Here is a 25730-nt window from a genome sequence, read left to right as displayed (position 1 = left end):
AGTTTTCCAAATTGGAATTTTCTCAGCTGGTCATAATGCACCCATATCCTATTTGGGACATTTGTTAAGCCGGCCAATGTACTTTACCCCCATCAAACCATATATTTTTGAAACGTAGACACCCTAGGGTATTTCAAATGGTTGTATTTTAACACTTTCCATGCACTAATTCTACCACCAGTCTTTTTCAAACTTTTGAGTAGTCATTTTTTTGTGTTATTTTTCTCTGACATTGTACTTTAGGAATAGATTCTCAGTTTCTGTTATGCGTTTCTGACAAAGAACACCCCGATGTTTAGCAACATCTCCCGAGTACAACAGTACCACCAATTTACAGGTTTTATGGGTTTTTGCAAACTTACAGGGGTCAAATGTAGGGCTTCCCCTTTTCCATGATCGCATATTGGAAGCGCATGGAGCAACAAGGTGTAACGAAAATATACCCCAACTCGCAGGATTTAACTCAACAAAAGACAACACAGAGGAGAGATACGTCTACCGGACCTTAGAATGGCCAGACTCAACGTATATGAGAGAGACAGAGTCAGGAACGATCCGAGGTCAAGGGCACAAACAGACAGCGTAAACTAGGACTAGCCGGGGTCTGGTACACAGTAAACAGCAAGCCGGCAAACAGAACAGATAAGGAAAAAGAGATAACGTAGTCAGAAACAAAGCCAAGGTCCAGTACGAAGGAACACAACTGAACACAACAAGCGCTAAAGGGAACTGTAACAGAAACCATGATAGGGCAAGGACTAAGGGAAAAAGGTGAGTATAAGTACCTTCTAAATTAATGTGATTGGCTCCTGTCATATCACACCCCCAAAAGGTAAGTGTATGGGGAGTGTGGCATGACAGGGGCCAATGGGAGCCTTTTGCCAATTTAGCCGCGGGTCTCGGGCGCGCTCTTAGATTCAGGCAGGACACGTGACCGCTTCTCGCGGTCACTGCCCGCCTTCCTGTTGCAGCCGTCGGATGAGCCGCGCGCGGCTCGTGCAGCAGCAGGACCGCGTGCGGCTCGAAGAGAGGACTGCGGCCGGCCCCTGGATAAGGTAAGTAATGCTACACAAGGAAGTGAGCGTTCCGGGAGGAGCAATCACCCGGTGTTCTCTGGCGGCCACTGGCAGTGAGAGGGGTATTGCAGCGATACCTTTACATTGAGGCATCGCTGCAAAACCATTAGAGCTGCTGGAAGCGATCATGATTGATTCCAGTGCTCTAATTACCTTTTTCCTTAAGGACCGTTTTTTCTCGGACGTACCTGATACGTCCATGGTCACTAAAGGGTTAGCTGTGTTTTGATCTTCATCCCAACTTCCATCCTCCAAACCATTAACAACAAAAAAAGGGAAACCTCATTTTCACTAAGATAAATATATTTAGTTTTAAAAGATGAACCAACCAATGAAAATTACACAGGTTTAAAGGGATGCTATAGTCACCAAAACAGTGTTTGCTTCATGAAGCAGCTTTAGCGTATAGATCATGTCCCTGCAGTCTCAACTGCTGAATTCTCTGCCATTTGAGAGTTAAATCATTGTGTTTTTGCAGCACCAAGTCACACCTCCCTACATGTGAATTTCACTTTGTAGCGGTTACCCAAAGAGTAGAGGGGTTCCCACCGCTAGAGGGCGTCCTTCTCCCGAGTGTGAGGGGTATTCACAGCATTCCCAGCAGTCATCCAAGTAGAGAAGCTATTACAAGAGCTAGTGTGATAGCTTTATAGCAGTTTCCCCCAATAAGAGACAAGACTCTAGATTGAGGGTAAAGTAAGAACTTAAGGTTTAATGGTACATACAGTTTTCTCCACAAGGTTACCACCCAGGTGGACCTTGTGGGGCACAGGACATGAAATTCACAATCCGATAAAAACAGAGTTTTACACTTGAACATTCCTAGATACTGTACACAAGTCCTCTGTTTGGGAGATAATATAGTTAATTACTGTATCAACTCAATTATCTCCAAACGAAAAATACAAGTTTTAACCCATTTTTGCAAACACCCCGAAAACATATGGGAACCTCATAAAACATATATCCCCTGATAGCCCTGATCTGGGGTAACAACATATTGAAAAATCACCCAGATCGGTTCAGGGGTTCAAGAGTTAGGTGGAAGTCTCTTTTGACCGACCGCTCGCATGTTTTCATGCCCAAAATAATTCCAGGGGATTACCGTATATACTCGAGTATAAGCCGACCCGAATATAAGCCGAGGCCCCTAATTTTACCCCAAAAAACTGGGAAAACTTATTGACTCAAGTATAAGACTAGGGTGGGAAATGCAGCAGCTACTGGTAAATTTCTAAATAAAATTAGATCCTAAAAAAATTATATTAATTGAATATTTATTTACAGTGTGTGTATATAATGAATGCAGTGTGTGCGTATGAGTGCAGTGCGTGTATGAGTGCAGTGGGTGTATGAGTGCAGTGCGTGTATGAGTGCAGTGCGTGTATGAATGCAGTGAGTGCGTTAGAGTGCAGTGTGAGTGCGTTAGATTGCAGTGTGAGTGCGTTAGAGTGCAGTGTGAGTGCGTATATATTAATTGAATATTTATTTCCAATGTGTGTATATAATGAATGCAGTGTGTGTGTATGAGTGCAGTGTGCGTGTATGAGTGCAGTGTGCGTGTATGAGTGCAGTGTGCGTGTATGAGTGCAGTGTGCGTGTATGAGTGCAGTGTGCGTGTATGAGTGCAGTGTATGAGTGCAGTGTGTGTGTGCAGTGTGTGTGTGCAGTGTGTGTCAGTGCAGTGTGTGTGAGTGCAGTGTGTGTATATGAATGAAGTGTGAGTGTGTGTGATGCAGTGTGTGTTGGTGGGGGTGGGCATTTTGATATATTATGAATTATTTTATTAATTATTTTATTTTTTATTTTTTGATATTATTATATTTTTTATTATTATTTAATTTTTAATTGAATTATTATTATTATTTTTTTTATTATATTTTTTTTGTCCCCCCTCCCTGCTTGATACATAGCAGGGAGGGGGGCTCCTTCCCTGGTGGTCCAGTGTCATTGGCAGTTCAGTGGGGGGGAGAGGGGGGCTGGCAGAGCTGTACTTACCTGTCCTGCAGCTCCTGTCAGCTCTCTCCTCCTCCGCGCGGTCTGTGCAGCTCCCTCTGTCAGCTCCCAGTGTAAGTCTCGCGAGAGCCGCGGCTCTCGCGAGACTTACACTGGGAGCTGACCGAGGTGCTGAACGGACGGCGCGGAGGAGGAGAGAGCTGACAGGAGCTGCAGGACAGGTAAGTACAGCTCTGCCAGCCCCCCTCTCCCCCGGTCTGTATTATGGCAATGCAAATTGCCATAATACAGACTCTGACTCGAGTATAAGCCGAGTTGGGGTTTTTCAGCACAAAAAATGTGCTGAAAAACTCGGCTTATACTCGAGTATATACGGTAGGTTATGCTGTCGGTCTCTTGAGTACAGTCAAAAATGCATTAAACAAGTTGAATTTGGCTGTTCATACACACGAGCATTGAGTGTAACTGGTTCCGTAAATTGTATCTAACGAACGGCGCTCTGTTTGTGCAATAACTGTCGAACAGAACGAGGAGTGGAAGTCTCAGCGGTGTTCATGCCGTCGAGTGTCTGATTTTAGTTCCATACACTCGATGCCAAAACACTGCTGGCCGCATTCGTATCCCAAGATAGCCACCGACACGTTTTTGTGCATACGAACGCCGACGACCCAGTTGATCACTTAGAATGTTAGGGTTTTTGTGGTTTTAAGGGGTGTTAATAAGGTCATTGGGGTTAACAAGCGCCATGCTCCAGGTCTGGGTGGTCGGTCGTTCGGTAGATTTTTCGTTATTCGAACGGCCAATAGTAAAATAAAGGTGAATTTTATTCCATACAAATGGTTAGTCGAACAAAGAGTTTAAAAGTTTAAAATTCAGGGACAGAGCGTCTGTCACACACCTCCTTCCCTAAACACTTCCTGTAAAGTGTCATCTAATGTCATTGCACTTTCTGTTTTTATGTTTTATTTTAATTGTTTATTTATGTTCATCATCCGGAGAGCACTGCTTTAATAACATCAGGTCATCATGTACTATGTATTTCTTCACAGATCGTGAATACATTGGCAGGTTTTACAGAATGTTACAGTATCCTTGTAATGGACAATAACCCAAGCAGTCATTGGATGACGACTTTATGAACAAAAATAAATAAAAGTAGGTTTAGGGGTCACCAAGAAGGGGTGGGAGGGGGACATGGGCACTGGTCCACCCGACACTCTCTCCTAAGGGGAAGCCTTAAATATTCAGTCATATAGCCTTCCCGATGGGACGTAATCATATTCCCAGGCCCCACCCCAGTGAACTATCTGGCGCCAAGGCTCCTTTATGGGCAGAAATGCTATGAACTCTGACCAGTGGCCCCCAGGAGGGGGTGCCATCAGTGGGGACGTTTGGAGAGATCCGCCAAAAAGCAAGTTATAGGGGAGAGAGTGACCCACGGGGTCCATCCAAGGCCCCTAAGCAGGGCTCCCGAAAGGGCCAAAGGGAGGCTGTTTTACAATTGAAATGGAGTGTTCACACCTTATCTTTATAAGATTGCCAAGGTTCCCATACCTTGTAGAATGCAGGAATTGGTTCCATTAAGTGGTTTTCCTCTATTTTAATGGGGGGGAAGGGGTACGTTTTAACCAGTGCTGCAACGACTCACCTCACCACTAGTGTTATTTTATTGCATCATTTCTGCTCTTGGTGAGTTAAGCCCTTGAGGGGTTTGGATAGCAAAAACAACCAGCGGTCAAGCTCGAACAGTCTGCAGAAGATCTCTCTCCATCGTGACCCAATCCCCCCCAGAATGATGCCAGGGCAGGGCAGGACCACCCCATATGGTGGTATGCCCCCCTTATGCCACACATCCACCAACCATCGTCTGAGGGGCGTGAGCCCATCTTGAGAAGCTGTAACGGTCTAGTGTGCCACCGGACGAGGATCTTATAAACCTGTTCCTGTGAAATCACACATACTGACACCTTTGCTGCGGCTTCCCACATGTCCTGCCACTCGTCCCTGTCTATCTCTCCACCAAGGTCCCTCTCCCACTGTTCTATATATCGCAATAGGCCCCAAGTTTCTGAGTTAGAGCTGATCTCTGTGTATATATCTGTAATCAGCCTCTTCCTATGCTTGCGTTGATGGCAGAAAGTCTTGAAGATTGTGGGTTGAGTCCCCTTCATCCCAGTGACCTCCACCTGCTGGGCATAATCTCTGATTTGTAAATATCGGAAGTAGTCGTGATCGTTTAGTCAGGCTTGCTGCTTCAGTGTGTCATATGTCACTAACTTGTCACTGTCCCATAAGTGGAAGTACCTTTGTAGACCTGCATCCGCTAAGTTTCCAAATCCCTGGGGTGTCATTCCCGGTGGTAAATCTCTGTTATGTAATAACGAAGTCAACGGGAAGGGGTTGGAGCTGAGACCATAATTATATCTAATATTGTCCCAGACTGTCAGGGAGGTGAGTATACCCGGGCATTCAGTTCTCAGAAGTGCTCGTTGGGGCTTAGCAAGCCACATGTAAAACATTGGGAGATCCGAGCCCATAAGCTGGGATTCCAAGTCAACCCAATGTCTTTCCCCTGGAGCGGCATGCCACATCACCATCTGTGCTAGCTGGGCCGCATAATAATATAGTAGGAGATTTGGCAGGCCTAGTTCCCCCTCATCTTAGATCTGTATAACATGTTTCTCGCTAGTCTATGTCTTTTGCTGTTCCAGATGAAAGTGTGTGTGTGTGCAGATCTGACTTGGAAAGTGGTATGGGGAGCACTTGGAACAGGAAGTGGAGCCGAGGGAGAATATTCATTTTTATGACATTAATGCGTCCTATCCATGAGATCGTTCTGGACCCCCAGACCTCTAGATCCCTCTTAATTGTTTGAAACAAGGACTGATAGTTGGCTGTGTATAGGGCCTGCCTTCCTTTGGTGACCGTGAGTGAGTCTGTAAGGCATAGCTGCATTGTGGAGCTGACTGCCTCCCCATCGACATAGCGCTGGACTTGCCAAGTGGACCTTATAGCCAAATACTTGGCTGTATTACCTAATCAGACCAACAAGTGGGGCAGAGACACCAATGGGTCTGATATCATAAGTATAGCATCATCGGCATATGCCGCTACCTTTAATTCTTCCACACGAACCCTAACCCCCTGCACCTACGGGGCTTCTCTTATCCGCTGCAAAAATGGTTCCAGTGAAATGGCAAACAACAGTGGGGAAAGGGGGCACCCCTGTTGGTTCCATTACTTATAGGGAAGGTGTTGACGCCGTCCTCGGCAGCACTACCCGTGCCAGTAGGCCCCTGTAAAGGGCACCCGCGGCGCTCACGAAAGAGGCCAGGAAGCCTCAGTGCTTTAGAAGTGTAAATAAATATGGGCACACTACCCTGCTGAATGCCTTCTCCGTGTTTAATGACAGGAGTAGAGAAGGCGTCCGAGAACTCTCCTTGTGCCACACCAGATCCACCACCTATCAATTTCATACAGTTGGCGTTCCGGTATGAAACCGACCTGATCTGGGTGGATCAACGTTTTTAGCAATGGTTTGAGCCTAGTAGCCAATACCTTAGCCAGGATCTTAGCGTCTGCATTAATCAGTGAGATCGGTCCTTCCCCTTCTTGGGTAGGAGCACTATGTTTCCTATCTCCTGGGACAACGGCTCACCCTCTCTTGTGGCTTTGAACAGAGAAACTAATCTTGGCACCAACACCTCACTGAATGTCTTATAGTATGCCCTAGAGAGGCCCTCCGGGCTCGGGGCCTTCTGTCCCGGGATGGCCGCTATTGCGTCCAATATCTCTTCTGGGGTAAATTCCCATCCGAGTATCAGTTTTTCATGTTCCGGTAGTGCAGACAGCTTTACTGATTGAAGGAATTGCTGTAGTTTCCCATTGTAGTCATTGTCCTCTGCCGTGTGGATCGGGGAGTGGTTGTATAAGGAGCTTTAAAGGCTTGTGAAGAGGTTCTCAATCTCGGTCATTGAGGTGACTACCCTCTTCTCTGGGTGTAGTAGAGCCATAATAGACCTCAAGCAGGTGCGTGGTCTAAGTGTTCTGGCTAGAAAAGTGTCCATGCAGTTAGAGTTTCTTAAAATAAAATCTACGTGACTGTCACATCTTGCCATGTTCTGCGGAGATGTCTGGCTTTGGCTTCTGGTATCCAGTACTCTTTTTACAATTCTTGTTTAGTTTTTCTTGGTTTTCTGGTTTTCTATTCCATGTCTGGTTTTCCTTATGCTGGGTTTTCTGGGTTCATTCCATTTTTCCGTCCCTGGAATTCCCAGTCTCCTGGATTCATTTATATGTTTGTTTTATGTTTCCACACCCGTTTGTTTTCCATTTTCTTTTTGTTTCAGTCTGGACCTGCAGCAGTGTTTCAAGTCTCTGCCCTTTCTTGCAGGTAAGTGATATTGTGGTTTAGTATGGTTCTTTTAGTGAACATTAGGCAGTGTAGAACCTGCCGAATATGGGGTACATTGGCGTTGTGGCAGGCTTATGCAATGTATGATAATATAATGTAACTAAATCCCCATACTTTTCATATGTAGTGCTTAGTTATGTCTCCTCTTGTTTTGCCTATTATATCTTATCTTGTCTTGTTTTATTTTGTAATCCCAGTCCATGTACAGTCCAGTCCTGTCCTGCCCCTGTTTAGTTAATGTTCCCTTATGTATTGTGTAAATGTTCTGAGTTTAGCTTCCTATCCTTCTCTGGTTCTGGGTTCTACTAGTTCTGTATTGTTTTCATGTTTAGTGCCTGTTCTAGTCTTGCCTTGTTTCTAGTACTGGATACATCTCAGCATTCATCTGCTCTGGCTTCCGCAGTAGCTGCATCAGGGTTCTGGTATGTGGCCGCACAAACGCTGGTGCTCAACACCAGGGGGCGTGTGGTTACCCTGCACCAGGCCCTGATAGTCCATTACCACGCTGCCCTCTGTGGCACCTTGTGTAGGTCGCTAATTTTTAGCGTTTTGGCTTTGGTACAAGAGAGAGTGGCTGAAATGAGTTTACTTCTGAGCCTATAAGAAGGCATGCCTCCCACCATGTTCCCATACCCCGTCAAAACCAGGTCGGTGACCCATGGAGGCTACTCCATTCCTCATTATCCTCCGGATGTACCCCAAGGTCCCAGCAGCCATCCTGGCCATACCTCTACCTCTTCTTTGAAATCCGGCAAGGGAATCTCCAGCAGGTCTCATATTGGTCTCGCAGCTGCGCTACTACCTTCTGCTTTTTGCATCCATTCCGTAGGCAGTCTCAGCAAGGTGGTGGAAGGCCCAAGCAGCGGGGCTGTTAGGCCCGGATCCATGATACCCACCATCTTCCAAAAGGTGGGGAGATCTCCATGAGGTTGCAGCACCACCGTTTTCGATCCATGAAATGCGAGCAGCTTAAAGGGGTGCCCCCAAGCAAAATGAATCTCATTTGCCCTCAGAGTGTCTGCTATCGGCTTCCACAGGCATCTCTTCTGTAGCATAGAGGGAGTTAGGTCCTACAGTTGCATCCCAGTATAAGGGGCCTCTGAGCCGTGGCACTTCTTTATGATGGCTTCAGCTGTGGAGCACTGGTGGAAATGGGCTATGACATCCCAGGGTGCATTTCCCTGAGCTCTCGGACCATCTTGGACATGCCTGGGGCCTTTGTCGTTCTGTGAGAAGATCGGTGCCACCGATGAATCCTTGCAGGTCTGCTTCTTATTACTGGCTTTCCAACAGTGGAAGGAGTTAGAATAGTGGGTTCTGGTGGTAAACCGCTGCGTTTGTTCTGTCTTTTCTCCAGAGCTCTGCGACCATACGCAGTCTAAGTCAAAGCCACGCCCTTATTGCACTTTCTATTTAATTTAGAATTTCTTATCTCTTGCTCTGTTAATAGCTTGCTAGAGCCCGCAGGAGCCTCCTGTATGTGATTAAAGTTTAATTTATAGAGAAGGAGATACAATCTTTTCAAATAAGTTACATCTGATTTAAAATTAAACCAGCTTGTTTTTTATGCATTCTGTGTCAGTCACAGGCAGGGGAGGTGTGTCTAGGGCAGCAAAGCAGAAACAAAAGTGATTTAACTCATAAATGGCAGAGAACTGAACAGAGAAACGTCAGAGGCATGATCTATACACCAAAACTGCTTAATTATGCTAACATTGTTTTGGTGACTGTTTTAACCACTTCACGACCATTGATGGTATAGGACCATCATCAGAAAAATCCCCTTGAGGACCGGTGATGATCCTGAACTGTCATAACGGTATTATGTACCTACTCGATCGCCATCGTTCCCCCAGTGGCGATCAGCGTTGCTCCCGGTGTAGCGAGACTGCCTGACAGCCCAGGCAGTCTCCCCTCAGCAAATTAGGACCCCGCGGCCATGTGATTGCTCAACAGAGCGGTCACATTGCCACAATAGGTGTCCAAGTATCTGCCTGCTGACAGGCAGTCTCCAAGCATGTGTAAAATAAAAATTAAAAAATGTTTATGTTAATAAAAATATAATTATATATGTGTGTGTGTGTATATATATATATATATATATATATATATATGATATAAATACATATATTATATCTATATAATATATGTCTATATATCTTATATATATAATGTCATACTAAGTGTATTTTTACATTAATATATACATATATTAATATAAAAATACACTTATAATTAAAATACATAAATTACACATGTGTATATATATATATATATATATATATTATAGTAAGAGATTGCACTCCAACTCTAAAAAGTAAACGTACCTGGTGCTCTGGTTACATAGATATAAAACTGGAACAAAATACCGGCACTCCAAGGCTTTAAATCCAAGCAAATCTTCTTTATTCTAACTCCAGTCAACGTTTCAGCTTCTCTACGAAGCTTTCATCAGGACAAACAAAACACAATATGAATAGGGAATAGCTTTATAGGGAAACAAAGATTGGTAATACTCACTTTTCAGCTGCAATCCATTCAGCCAATTGAACACTTCGGGCAATTGACTGAATGGATTACAGCTGAAAAGTGAGTATTACCAATCTTTGTTTCCCTATAAAGCTATTCACTGTTCATATTGTGTTTTGTATGTCCTGATGAAAGCTTCGTAGAGAAGCTGACACCTTGACTGGAGTTAGAATAAAGAAGATTTGCTTGGATTAAAAGCCTTGGAGTGCAGATATTGTGTTCCAATTTATATATATATATATATATATATATATATATATATATATCAAAATATAAAATTATATATACATCTATGTATGTGGGAGATTGATTGTCAGGCCCTGAATGAGAACACAAGTGAGGTCATTATACAGACACATTATTGAAACAAACGTTGAGAAATGTGTCTAAAAGAATGCCACTAGCAACAACATTCAGTACATACTTATGCTAAGAAAAAAAACTTAATCTACAAACACTGGAAGGTTCTAAAGGCAGATGAAAAACTAGAGATGCTGTCAGTCCCCCAATACCGGCATATAAAATATATAGGTATCTGAGAGAAGATTTTATTTCAGGACTTGTTATGCATATAAGTTAATAGAATAGAATAGAAAAAATAAAAAAGTGTTATTCACTAAGGTGAGAATTCAAGGTAAATGAAAAGTTAGTTTCACATTTAAGGTAAAAAAATAGCAAGACTGGAACAATTCTCTATGCCAGCCATGCTTTTCATTTTGCTTCACTGGCCTTAATTTTGACATTCTCATTGAATTTACCTTGAATTCTCACTGTAGTGAATAACCATGCATGTCAGTTGTCAATAACAATATGTGATTTACAGTTGAAAGTGTTCCCATGTGGCATTACAGGTATTCAGTAACCCAGTAAGAGTAGGAAAACACAAGAGTGCAATAAGCATTGTCTAGGAAGACTTCAGTGGAACATTACTTTACCACCTGAAGACACTCAGTATCCTGTTTGAGGTACATGGCCATTGAGCATATTGCTCTAGCTAAGGGTGTCTTTAGGATCCCTATCTTAAAAATATATTAATTATTTTAGATATATTAACTTGACACATTATCCCCAAGGGTCTTGAATCAAGAAATATAATTATTCTGTTTCTGCGGGTATATGGTTCATTTTTATGTATTTTTTTTATTTATTTTTTATTTTCTTCCCTAGTGCTCTTAAGCAAGTGTTCTATTGGAGGTTGTTTGTTTCTCAATATTTTATTATCAGGATATGTCTACATCACCTATGTGTTTGAAAAAATAACTGCAGAAAAAGCAGATGCATGAATTTTGATAAGAATACAGTCTGGGTAGAAACATAAAACAATATAGGTTATATATTTATTTCTGGATTTCTATTTCTGATTTAAATTTTTATTTTCTAAATTTTTATTATATACACTGTAGCAAAAGGAAAACACTATTGGGACTTAGGTACAAAGTAATAAATATGATGATTAATTTCACATAGCAACTCAAAGCATCAAATAATCATTGACTGTTGACATGTCAGTCCCAGTCATGACTTTTATAAAAATTGAGACTGAAATGTTGACAGTGATGGCTAGTTGCTATTTTGTGTTGCAATGTGAAATTAAACAGCACCATTTATTTATTTTTAATCAAGTCTTGCAAGCGCTCAACGTTTTGCTACATTCTCTCTGTCCCAGAGTACGCATCTGAGCACAGAGTTTAGATGAAATGCTGCTAAGCTTTTCCAACACAAATGTATATCTTAGCTGTTCCTAGAACTTCACTCTTGGACAGTAATCTCAGATGTCCCACCTGAATTCTGTTAAAGCCACTTCCCCAACTTGGGAGTCACAGCGTCAAGTGCTCCTATCATAACTGGGAATACTACTGCCTTCGCTTTCCACATCTCTTCTAGCTCTTCTTTCAGTCCTCAATATTTTTCTATCTTTTCATGTTCCTTCTTCTTAATTTTATATTCACTTGCTATTGCCACATCGACCACTACTGCAGTCTACTGTTCCTTGTCTACCACCACGATGTTGGGTTGGTTGGCCAGTACTTGCTTGTATGTCTTGATCTGAAAGTCCTACAGGATGTTAGCCCTGTCATTTTCAATTACCTTTTGTAGTATCTCCCATCTGGACTTGAGCAGACCCAGCCCATATTCTGAGCAAATGTTACAGTACGCAATCCCAGCAACTTGGTTTTGTCTGTCAGCTGTTTCTGCTAACATCTTGCAACCACCACTATGTGCTGGATTGTCACAGGGACCTCACTGCCTCAAAACATTAATGTACCCCTTTTTTTGCAGGTCCTACTACCTCATACAGACATAATGTCTGCTCTTATGAGATTAACCCACTTACATGGTGAAAAACTTCCATTTGGGTCTCTCTGCAGTACAAGGTTAAATAAGGTCCTTGGCATCATGACAGGCTTATGCAATGCATGATCATATACTGTAACTAAAACCCAATTATTTAATTAATCAAATCTGTAAGCTCTGAAGTTGTTGTTTAGTGGATGAGTGAGTGCGCTGGCTCTTGTGTTTTGTATGAATTGGCCCCAGTTTAGTTACACTATATAATTACACGTATGGAATGAAGCACTTGTGACTGAGAGGGCCCTTTTGGTTTCATATATAAAGATATTTGGGAGTCCAGGCCAATGGTTTTTCACCCATCTCTGTCACAGGTGCATCATTCCAGGGTCCTATATAACCTTGCTCTGTAGAGAATCCCAGGAGGAAAAACTTCCCAAGTAAGTGGATTAATTTCATAAGAGAAGGCATTGGGATGCTAGGATAGGACCTGCCAATAATAGGGTACTTTCATATACTGTAACTAAACCACCTTTATTTTTTAAGTGACTTGAGTGCACTGTTTTCGGCATGCATTTTTATATATATATATATATATATATATATATATATATATATATATATATATATATATGTATATAGTCGTAAAACCAGAATATGGGTGAAGCGCTATATACGTGGGTAACCAAAGTGAATATCTAGTGATGGAGACCAAAAGTACAGAAATGATACCTTAGTATCTAAAATCACACTCAATTCTTTATGGATTTCCTTTGTGTGTAAATTCTCAAGAATTCTTTTTAGGATTTCCTAGAATTATAAACAAAAAACCCAAACATAGTGCAAACTGTAATACAGAAATGAATAAAAATAGGAAGTTGTAAAGTTCCCACTCACACTTTCAGGAGCTATGGGGATATAGCTCAATATAAGCGTTTTCAGAGTCCGTAAAGGCGACTCTTATCCCTTCTTTTAATATCTTCCTCTCTTGATTTCTGGAATGTATAAGGGAAATACCTCTGGTGCAATAACGTAAGTATATTATTTAGTGAAGAGTAAGGAAAATAGGGTACTTACAAACCCAGAGCCTTCCACATCGGCTCTGATCAAATCGCATATGTGGATAAAGGACCACACTCCTTCTTTGTAAATAGCAGGAAAATGCCAATAGTGTATTTAAAAATATATATAAACTTTATTATGCTATATGTAATATAAATATAAATATGAATATAAAAATATATAGCAATACAATAAAATAAGATACACTATAAAGGCATAAAAAGTCCAGTGTTCCAAAAGTCTTTTCTGCTCACAATGTTCCCAGAACGCGTTTCGCCTTGATGGCTTCCTCAGCTGGCTTGTGAAAAAAGTATCTGTTTCTCCTGGCACTGGTTCCTGCTATATGTACCCCTTTCAGGGGTAAATTGGTTAATTTGCGGCTCTTATTTTCGCGGGCTATCACCATGCCAACGGTGACGCCCTGCGTGTCAAGCCTCCTTTGTTCTTTATTTCCGGGTATTGCTTGCGATTCGTCACTTCCGGTTTCGCGGATATAAGCCCACACGTCATATCCGTGCGTTCCAGCTTGCGTTCCAGCTTGCGATTGGTGGTTAAACTTCCCCATCGCATAAGCGAACCGTCATGGACATAGAGGAAAAAAACGCGGGGAGAGACAGAATCATTCTCTCTACCGATAACTCCACGTATAATTCTTATGTTTACACAAATATTCTGAACTTAGATAATTACTCCATAGATACTATCTACGATTTCTGGCAAATCCTTGTATATAAAATATGATCAATAATAAAACACTGTTAATAACTACCATAAAACATAATAAATAATTAAGTCTTCTCCCTTACAGTTGCTTATATGACTTAGGAGTAAAGCATGCATATAATAAGAACCTTCATTGTGCATATTTATAGTTATTTTACTTTCTCCCATGCACTAGCTCATATGGCTTAAGGAAGTATATACATATGATAAAGAATACATAAAAAATCCAAAATATATATATAAAACCTTCATTGTACATGCAAACAATAAAACAGGAGTACCCTTATTAACATAAAATGATAAGAAGTGAGTGATATAAATTGAAGATAAAGGATATATATGCAGGAGAGATAGATATAAACCCAGTTAGAAATAAAAGAGGGTAAAATGGATAAAAGAGCGGTAAAGAGTGTGGTTTAAAATACATAGGTAAAACTACAAGACACCTCCATACAAGAATAGAAGAGCATGCACGTAATATTATGAAGGGTTTCAAGAAACATAGTGTTTCTTTACACTAAAAAAATTACCACAAATGTGAAACTAAAGACACTATGTTTTTAGGTATAAAAAAAGTGGAAAAAGATTGGAGAGGAGGGAATTTTGATGGAAAAATGAGTAAATGCGAAATGGAATGGATTTTTAAATTATACACTTTAATACCTAATGGACTCAATGCAGATTTTTAAATGTGCCATTTTTTTAAAATAAGATCCATTTCCTTTTCGATTTTACCGCTCTTTTATCCATTTTACCCTCTTTTATTTCTAACTGGGTTTATATCTATCTCTCCTGCATATATATCCTTTATCTTCAATTTATATCACTCACTTCTTATCATTTTATGTTAATAAGGGTACTCCTGTTTTATTGTTTGCATGTACAATGAAGGTTTTATATATATATTTTGGATTTTTTATGTATTCTTTATCATATGTATATACTTCCTTAAGCCATATGAGCTAGTGCATGGGAGAAAGTAAAATAATTATACATATGCACAATGAAGGTTCTTATTATATGCATGCTTTACTCCTGAGTCATATAAGCAACTGTAAGGGAGAAGACTAATTATTTATTATGTTTTATGGTAGTTATTAACAGTGTTTTATTATTGATCATATTTTATATACAAGGATTTGCCAGAAATCGTAGATAGTATCTATGGAGTAATTATCTAAGTTCAGAATATTTGTGTAAACATGAGAATTATACGTGGAGTTATCGGTAGAGAGAATGATTCTGTCTCTCCCCCCGTTTTTTTCCTCTATGTCCATGCCGGTTCGCTTATGCGATGGGGAAGTTTAACCACCAATCGCAAGCTGGAACGCAAGCTGGAACGCACGGATATGACGTGTGGGCTTATATCCGCGAAACCGGAAGTGACGAATCGCAAGCAATACCCGGAAATAAAGAACAAAGGAGGCTTGACACGCAGGGCGTCACCGTAGGCATGGTGATAGCCCGCGAAAATATGAGCCGCAAATTAACCAATTTACCCCTGAAAGGGGTACATATAGCAGGAACCAGTGCCAGGAGAAACAGAGACTTTTTTTCACAAGCCAGCTGAGGAAGCCATCAAGGCGAAATGCGTTCTGGGAACATTGTGAGCAGAAAAGACTTTTGGAACACTGGACTTTTTATGCCTTTATAGTGTATCTTATTTTATTGTATTGCTATATATTTTTATATTCATATTTATATTTATATTACATATAGCATAATAAAGTTTATATATATTTTTAAATACACTATTGGCATTTTCCTGCTATTTACAAAGAAGGAGTGTGGTCCTTTATCCACATATGCGATTTGATCAGAGCCGATGTGGAAGGCTCTGGGTTTGTAAGTACCCTATTTTCCTTACTCTTCACTAAATAATATACTTACGTTATTGCACCAGAGGTATTTCCCTTAAACATTCCAGAAATCAAGAGAGGAAGATATTAAAAGAAGGGATAAGAGTCGCCTTTTACGGACTCTGAAAACGCTTATATTGAGCTATATCCCCATAGCTCCTGAAAGTGTGAGTGGGAACTTTACAACTTCCTATTTTTATTCATTTCTGTATTACAGTTTGCACTATGTTTGGGTTTTTTGTTTATAATTCTAGGAAACCCTAAAAAGAATTCTTGAGAATTTACACACAAAGGAAATCCATAAAGAATTGAGTGTGATTTTAGATACTAAGGTATCATTTCTGTACTTTTGGTCTCCATCACCTGATATTCACTTTGGTTACCCACGTATATAGCGCTTCACCCATATTCTGGCTTTACGACAATTTCTACATAAAGATAAGATTGGGTTGAGATAGCAGCTGAATCTAAGTGGGAAATTTTTCACATATTGGTTTATTATATATTTTATATTTCACATATTAGCGCTGGTACCTTTACTTTTTTCTAGACTCTATCGTACAATATATATATATATATATATATATATATATATATATACACAAGAGGTCTGTCTGGAAAGTATCAAGCCATGTAATATAAAAAATAGAGAATTATTTTGAAGAAGATACAATATACAAAAAATATTGTACATAGACGCCTCAGTTTACTTCAAAGTAGGGTATTACCAAAATATTAGTACCTTGGGACCTCACACAGTTCTCCCAGTGTCTCTTCCACTGTTCAAAACACTCTGCAAAATCACATGGTGGAATCGCCATCAGCTGCCTTGTCTTGTTTTCCTGAATCTCATCGATGGTCTGAAATGTCTACCCTTTTAAAAGTGATTTTAGTTTTAGGAAAATGCAGAAATCTTTCAACATATTCTTTCAACTATCTTTGAAGCATCTGTGCCACACTACTATTTGTACTGCACTCATTGCATCATTCCAAAAAGCCTTCTGAATCACTAGAATAGATTCCACAAAGGAATATTCAAGCTTAAGGCAAAATTTGATGAATGTTCGTTGCCCTGTTCGCTCAGTCATTTTGAATGCAACGGCCACACAGTACAAATGCTCACTCAACGTTGTCTAGTGCCCCACCGACTAGTACAGTGAAGTCGTCATCGTTCACGCATGCGCATTCTAGTCCACTCTCCTTGGTTTCCAGGTTACATCGATGTTGAGCAAATCGTTTTAGTTATATTAACAATGGCTGGACTTTTTCCAGACAGACCTCGTATAAATATCAAGTCGGACTAAAGTCCCCCTTGGGCACAGAAACTTGAAAAATCATCTTTCAAAACACAGAATCATGAAGTAAACAAACTAATTTGCCCATTGTCGGTGTTGTTTTTTTCATGATATGTCCATATGGCGCTTCCCAGATGACCAGCCAATTGCACAAAATTTGGAAAATTACATGTCTATTACTTTCTATAGGTATGTAATATTTAAAATAGAAACATCTCATATAAAACATTTAAATATTGCAAAACAAAATTAACACATTTTTGTTCTCAGAGGGTAAAGACATATTTCCTATATTTAGAATAACAATAAGAATACAAATTGTGTGCCCTTTTATAGAAAACATTAACAGTGCTGTCTTAATATGTAGAAATTGTTGGCACTGATTACTGGAAAATATTTATTTGGAACAAAGCAAAATTGATGACATAGATGCCCTTTTGTTTTCCTTTGGCAGTTTAAAGTTTAATTTGATAATAGGATTAATTGCAAACATTTATTGCAGGCAGCCTGAGAATTTGTGAGGATCAGTAATGTACTAACGGAAGACAGGGAATTTAGACTTTGAAAAACCTAGTATTGGATTTAGCACCTTGAAGACTGTAGATAATACCATCTATTCTTCTTAATTTGCTGCAACTTGACTTTGCAATGAACAGCAAGTCAGAATAATTCTTGGCTCCTGTTCATTTCTTTATTTACTTAACAGGTCTCATATTGCACCCGTATATACAAATACGTTCTTTAATGTCAAAGGAATAGCATTGGTTGCTATATTTTATTATTGGCAAGCATTTATCAAAAGGTTTATTTTTTTTCTTGCGGAGAAGCTTTATATATTATATCATACATCTTTATTTTTAATTAATAAATATAGAAAATGTTTAGCTAACAATGAAAGCAAAATTGTACTTGGAAATGTATGACATTAATTTTTATCCCAGAACACTATAGATTTGTTTCATGGGTGTTTTAAAGGACCACTATAGTGCTAGGAAAACAAACTCGTTTTCCTGGCACTATAGGGTTAATAGGTCCCACCCACCCTCATGGCCCCCCTCCTGCCGGGCTCAAGAGAGGTTAAGGGGTTAAACACTTACCTTTCTCCAGCGCTGGGCTCCCTCGGCGCTGGGGACTCTCCTCCCTCTTCCAACATCATCCGCCGAATGCGCATGCATGGCAAGAGCCGCGCGTGCATTCAATCAGTCCATAGGAAAACATTTCTCAATGCTTTCCTATGGGCGGCAGCGTCTTCTCACTGTGAAAACCACAGTGAGAAGTGCGGAAGCGCCTCTTGTGGCTGTCAACGAGACAGCCACTAGACTCGAGGCTGACTTAAGTCTAATGTAAACATAGCAGTTTCTCTTAAACTGCTTTGCTTACAGCTGCAGGGTTAACCCTAGATGGACCTGGCACCCAGACCACTTAATTGAGCTGAAGTGGTCTGGGTGCCTATAGTGGTCCTTTAATTGTTCTTACTCTTACTGCACTTATTTGGAAGAAAGTAAAATTGAGAGTAGCATAATTGAAGATTATGCTAGCGTTAGTGTACTTATAATCTTAATTTTAATAATGACAGGAGGCGAGTATTTTGCATATAACTCTCTTTACTAACTCCACATAGCAGTAAAGAAAAGTGAAAACAATAACCAATCAGAATGCAATAGGAGGTATAGTATTAACAGTGATGAGGCTCCTCCCCCTCTTTCGTAAGCGACATCAGGAAACTTAATAAACCATAAAGTCAAAACATTCTTTAACACGTATAAACGGATGATTCCCCTCAAAACGGAACTTCACGGAATGAGGATTGATCCAGAATATCCTGTAACATGCACCAACGGGCAACTTGTCCGATCAACGAACCTCAGAAGATGAAGGTTGACCCAAATGTGTCCATCCTGGGACCGAACTGTTAACATTGTGGATTTATACTGAAAAGAGAACGTGAAATGGGTTAGGAACCAATCTAGAAACTGGTTGCAGTAATGACCCAACATATAATTGCAGCAAACGACTCTTCAGGTTAATGAGTAATGAATAATGAACATAAAACAGAACAAACCCCAAACATGAAGAGGAACGATATAAGTATGATGAGTAACCTGAGAGATAAGCATACTTACGTGAAACCACTCTTCCTGAGGGTGGGAAAAAAGGGTGGGAAAATACTCGCCTCCTGTCATTATTAAAATTAAGATTATAAGTACACTAACGCAAGCATAATCTTCAATTTTACCACATGACAGGAGGCTTCCTATTTTGCATTTTTAATGCTGATTCAGAAGAGACATAGCCGCACCTGAGCTCGGGCGGAAGTAGAATGTCCGGAAAGTAGATTCTCTCGACCAGTCCGCTGAACAAAGGATGTCTGTCAGAGAAGCGCCCGCCGAGAAAGCTGACGAGGCCGCCGACCCGCGCACCGAATGTGCTCCAAAAGTAGCGTCCACTCCCGCCAGTGATAGGATCCATCGTATCCATCTGGCGAGCGTGGTAGTCGAAACGGGAACGTGAGGACTAACATAGGACACTAGTAGTTGTCCCGAGGCAGAGACCCGAAGTGCGGACGTGATCTCCACGTACCGATGTAGGGTAGAAGTGACACACAGTTGCGGTTCAGAGGCAAAGAAAGGATAAAAAACTGCCGTAGAGTCTGATTTGGTACGTCGTGACACTCGAAAGGTAACTCCCTCAGGAGAGACTGAAAAAGCGTCGATGTCAAAGGCCCGTACATCCGAAACACGCCGGAAGGAGACGAGGCAAAGCAATAGGGTCAATTTGGCCGATAGTTGTCTGAGGGACAGTTTGTCATTTGTTGGCCAATCTCTTAGGAACTGTAGGACCAACTCCACGTCCCATAGGTGAGAGTATTTGGGTCCTGGGGGCCTCTGTAACCGTATACCCCTCAGTAGATGGCATACCAGCGGGTCCTTCCCTACCGGGATCCCCAAGGAGGGGACGTGAGCCGCCGAAATCGCGGAGCGAACGACGTTGAGTGAACGATAGGAGCAACCCATTGAGAAAAGGTGTGAAAGAAAATTCAGAATGGAGGTCACAGGTGCAGTAAATGGATCGAAGTCCTGTTCACTGCACCAAGAGGACCAGGAATTCCAAGCTGATAGGTAACATCATCTGGTTCCGGGTGCCCAGGAGTCCCATATGAGGTCTCTAGCTGGTTGCGATAAGTCGCTGGTCTGCCAGGCTCCCCTGAAAGAGTCCAAGCCACCAGGATGAGACGGTCCTCGAGTACAAGGGGATGGGGGTTCCCTTTCGGATCTGTGAGGAGCATCGGGTAAGATGGTAGGAGCAGCGGGTCGGTGTAGGACAGCGCCAGGAGGTCTGGGAACCATGGTTCATCCCGTCATAGGGGAGTGATGAGCAGTAGAGAACCACGTTGATTCCTCAGGTATTCAATTGTCCTCGCTATCATGGTGAATGGGGGAAAAGCGTACGCTCCCTCGGTTGGCCATTGTTGGAGAAATGCGTCCACTGCCATGCTCTCCGGGTCCGGAAGCCAGCTGAAGTAGTCGTGTGTCTGTCTGTTGTTGCGGGAAGCAAACAGATACAGTTGGAAGGGGCCCCTCCTGACTGAGAGTTTTTGGAAGATCCGAGGGTCCAGTCTCCAATTGCTGTTGTCCCGCCAGTGATGTGAGAACCAGTCTGCTGTCAGGTTTTTTTCCCCCGGGAGATATTCCGCCTTGAGCGAGATGTTGCGGGGTAGACAGAAGTCGAAGATCTCCTTCGTTATTTCGGATAGGAGCCGGGACCGGGCTCTGCCCAGGCGGTTGATGTAGCGAACCGCCGAGACGTTGTCCATCCGGAGGAGAATACAGCAGTTCGATCTGTCCTTTGCCAGGCTGCGGATTGCGAATGATCCCGCCAGGAGTTCCAGGCAATTTATGTGGAGATCGATCTCTTGAGAGGTCCAGGCGCCTCCTGTCGACTTGCCTTCGCCCGTCGCGCCCCAGCCCCAAAGGCTGGCGTCCGATTCTAGAATGATGTCGGGCAAGTTCCCAAAGATGGCCCGGCCATTCCATGCCTCCATGCTGTCGAGCCACCATCTGAATTCCTCCCTGACCTCTTCCGTTATCGGGATCGTTTAATCGTAGGAAGGATTCCGGTGGAGAAAGGAGGTCTTCAGGCGTTGCATCGCCCTGTAGTGGAGCGGTCCTGGGAATATGGCCTGGATGGAAGCGGATAGTAGTCCTACAATCCGAGCCAGATTGCGGAGTGGGATGGAGTGGCAGCAAATTACTCTGCGTAGTTCCTTTTTGATAGCTGCGATCTTTGTCGCTGGCAAACGTAACGTGCTGGACCTGGAGTCTATCTCGAAGCCCAAGAATTGCACCGTCTGAGCTGGGGATAATTCCGACTTCAGGAAGTTCACAACGAAACCCAGTGACGTCAGGAAATCTACGGTAAAGCGTGTGTGTTGAGTCAGTCTGGATTTGTCGGAGCAAAACAGAAGCAGGTCGTCCAGGTAGATAATGCACCGAATTCCTCGTGCATGTAGATGTGCGACCACTGGCTTCAGTAACTTGGTGAAGCACCACGGGGCCGAACTGAGGCCGAATGGGAGGCATGTGAATTGCCAGGGGAGGCCTTGCCACAGGAATCTGAGGAAACGTCGGCAGGCAATGTGAACGGGTACTGACAGGTACGCGTCCTTGTGGTCCAGTCTTTTGAAACAGTCTCCGTCTTGGAGGAGGTCCCTCAGAAGGTCCCTCCATTTTGAAGTGCCTGTACAGAACGTAGGCTTCCTTAAATTTATGACTGGTCTGAAATCCCCGGTCTTCTTCTTTACCAGGAAAATATTGCTGAAAAAAAAACCCTGGTCGTGAGCGGGTTCTATCGCTCCTTTCGACCGGAGTTCTCGCAACTCGTTCTCGATGAGCTGGCCGTCTTCTGCGGAGAAGTTCAAGGGATGCGGCAGGACCGTCTGGTCCGGGAGGTCCACGAAGTCTATGACGTAGCCGTGCACCATCTGGAGGATCCACGCGTCCATCGAGATAGCTGCCCAGTTCTGAAAATAAAGGGTAATACGACCTGCAGTACGAGAGGTAAGGGGTACATGAGTCAAATAATGATTTACCTGTGGGGTTGAAGCGTGCTCTGCCACGGGCACGTGATCCACGACCTCTGTCGGCTCCTCTGGTGAAGGAGAAAGGCTGTCTGTAGCCCACTTCTGGGTAAAACGGTTGAGGTCTCTGTGATCGGGGGCCTGAAGGCCAGAAGCGGCTGGCTGCGCGGCCCCTGTGGCGGCCAGCCCTTCCAAAAACACCCCTATGGGGGTTGCTCCTGAAGACCCGTTTCATAGAGGTCTGAGCTTTGTTAAGTGACGTGAACACATTCAATTGCACCAGTTTTCCGTCCAAACTGAGTAATGCTGCTTTTCTCCTCTCAGAGGAGAGGGCTACGTTGGCGTTGCCAACAAAACAGAAACATCGTTGCGCCCATTCTCTAATATCGTGCGCCCATTCACGTACCGTATTGGCATTGAACTGGTCAGCTCGCGTGAGGGCGTCATCCGCCAAGTACAAGATGCGGGAAAGTGGGCTGATGGAGTCCAGCAATTTGTCCTGTACGCCATGGAATCCCTTCTCCACCCCTTTCCGGGGATCGCGACCACCCCTAGACATAAAGGTGGTCCTGATCTGGTCGAACTCAGGTGTCTGTGCCACATGATCGGGTAGTGAAGGGCGAGGGCATTCGGAGCGCAAACGGTTTACGTAGTCACAGATGCATGAACTTCACGAGGTGATCCGGAGGTGCCCAGTCCCCTGATCGCGGGTGACAGATGTTTCTTAGGTCGAAAAGACGTTGGCCCTAGGGGTCCAGGAGGGTTTCCCCTTTGTACAGTGTTGGTACTGGATCGTCCGGTAGTTGTATGTTGTCGAGGAAGGTGCCCTGCCGGAAACCAGTGTGCGAACCGTCATCCGAGCCCCAGGCGTCCTCAGGAGAATCGGAGTCCACGGCTTGCCACAAATTTAATATAGCCATGGAGGGTGACTGCTTACCCTCCTCGTCCGAGGAGTAGTGGTGTCTTGGGGAGGGGGCAGAGGGAATCGGTTTGCTATGTTTGACAGGGGCCTTGCCTCTGTCCGGGTTGGCGGTCCCCTTTTCGCCTTTCCAGTGGCGTTTAGATGGTCAGGTTTCGGCACGAGCCTGTGATTCCGAAGCCTCGGAATCGTAGTCCTGGTGTTGGACTTCAGTGGGGTTTTTATGTTAATCGGCAGACGCCGTCATAACCCTGGAGAGAGCCTTCTCCATCGAGGCAGCAATAGCCTCATTTATCATGGCTTGAAAATTTGCAGCGCTCTGATCCATAGTAGTTATAGCGCTTATAAACAGCACACTTGGCACAGGGCAGGTTGGGCTAGGGGTCAGTCTGTATAGAGATGGTACCAGCAGTACCAGTCCACCCCAGCAGGGTGGATAGTTATTACGTGCAGCGGTACCAGCAGTACCAAACACCCCAGCAGGGTATAACAGGTTAAAAGGTGGATAAAATTTGATATGCACGTGGTACCAGCAGTACCTATAACCCCAGCAGGGTATTATTGGGATTTAGTCACTGGGCCACACCCAGGTATATAGAGGATGTATAAATCACACCTCAGAAGCAGCAGAATATAAGGGGCCTCACCCCAAATGCACAGGGTAGTAAGCCCTATAGTGCTGTAATATACAGACTCCAGTCCACTGACCTGGTGACCCCTGCCTTGTCCACACTTGGGTAGGAGCAGCCTGAGAAGCTGTGAGGCAAACCGGGTGGTTGTAGGAGCCGAGCGCCGTTCGAACGGAGCACAGGGGGTACCTAAAATGGCGGCCGCGGATCTCGCGAGATGCGAGATTCAAGATGGCCGCCGCAGGCGCCGGGAGGAAATCCCCGCGAGCGCCGGGCAGAACGTGCCTGGTGAGAAGCCGCGAGGTAGGGGTTGGTTGGTGGGGGTGAGCGTTACCCCAGGGGAGTGAGAGGTGAGCAATCCGCCGATGGGGACGGCGGACCGATCGGAAAAATTTGCCGCCAAGCGGCAGAATAAGTGAGTCCCAGGAATAATGGGACACAGTGTATGCAGGGACAGGAATCCCTGCAGAACAAAATAAATTTACACAGGGGACAACCCCCCTAGTAAAACAGAATGCAATGAATTAAAACAGTAATAAAGTAGATGATACAATTAAATTAAAACACATATTCAAATAAGCATTAATGAAAAGGGAAGAGCTGAAACTCTGACCTGTCTGCTGATGGAGCAGTAAAGAAAGAGGGGGAGGAGCCTCATCACTGTGAATACTATACCTCCTATTGCATTTTGATTGGTTATTGTTTTCACATTTCTTTACTGCTATGTGGAGTTAGTAAAGAGAGTTATATGCAAAATAGGAAGCCTCCTGTCATGTGGTAACATTATTTACTAGAATGAGAATTCAAAGTAAATCTCAAATTTTAAACTAGAGTGGCAGAATGGAAAGCTTAACTGACTTTTTTTTTTACCGTTTGGCTAACTTTGAATTCTCAATTTGGTAAGTAACCCTTTAGAAGTCCAAATGTTGATGGGATGGGATATTACAAATGAGGCACATTATGTTTTATTTTATAACACACGATCATTCTCTTTACTTTGTATTTAGCCAAAGATTGTGCTAGACAAGCTTCATTAAAGATAGAAATTGCTTATTAAGTTTCCCTGTGGGACAATGTTAGTTTGTGAACATTGCCTACTTACTCTTGCAGTCAGAGAGAAATTACATCCATGCTATACTCTATTACACAATACAGTTGGGAAACTTTTAAGATCTAGACCAGTGGTAGTCAACCTTTTTCTACCTACCGCCCACTAATGCATCTTTTTGGTTGAAAAAATTTTCTTACCGCCCACCAGTTTTCGCGCAAATGCGGAATATTTTTAAGAAAGGAGGGTGTTTTTAAAAAAAATAAATGTACGTACATTTATCTTTTTATTTCTACTTAATGCAGGTTTATAAGGTTTTTAACTTTATAACGTTTAATGAGAAAACAATAAAGTAAATTGAAATTACCTTTACTAGTGATTAATGAGATCCTTGAGGTTGATGCTGCGAGACTAAATATTTGATATCTGGTTCGATTTTCGTAAGGAACAAACGAAGGTCTCTTTCAGTGATATTCAGACAACTTCTCTGTTTGCGCATAATATGATTTCTCATTTGTGCGTCAGCTCATCTCCTCTCCCTCCTCAATTCCCCTCCCCACCTTTTTTTCCCCTTTTTTCTATTTTTTAACCGTCCTTATAGCAATGCCCAGTAGGAAGGCTGAGCTAGGTAGCCCACTTACTATAGTCCACTATAACAGACAGGCACACATACAAGACACACACACAAAGACACACACAGACACACACACACACACAAGACACACATACAGACACACACACAAGACATATACATACAAACAGACAGGCACACATACAAGACATACATAGACACACACACATACAATGACACATACATACAAAGACAAGACACACATACGACACACACACACAAG

The sequence above is a fragment of the Pelobates fuscus genome, chromosome 5, assembly GCF_036172605.1.
Source record: "Pelobates fuscus isolate aPelFus1 chromosome 5, aPelFus1.pri, whole genome shotgun sequence".
In the NCBI taxonomy this organism is placed as follows: domain Eukaryota; kingdom Metazoa; phylum Chordata; class Amphibia; order Anura; family Pelobatidae; genus Pelobates; species Pelobates fuscus.
The sequence above is the reverse complement of the archived record's forward strand: the minus strand, read 5'-3'. Positions refer to the sequence as shown.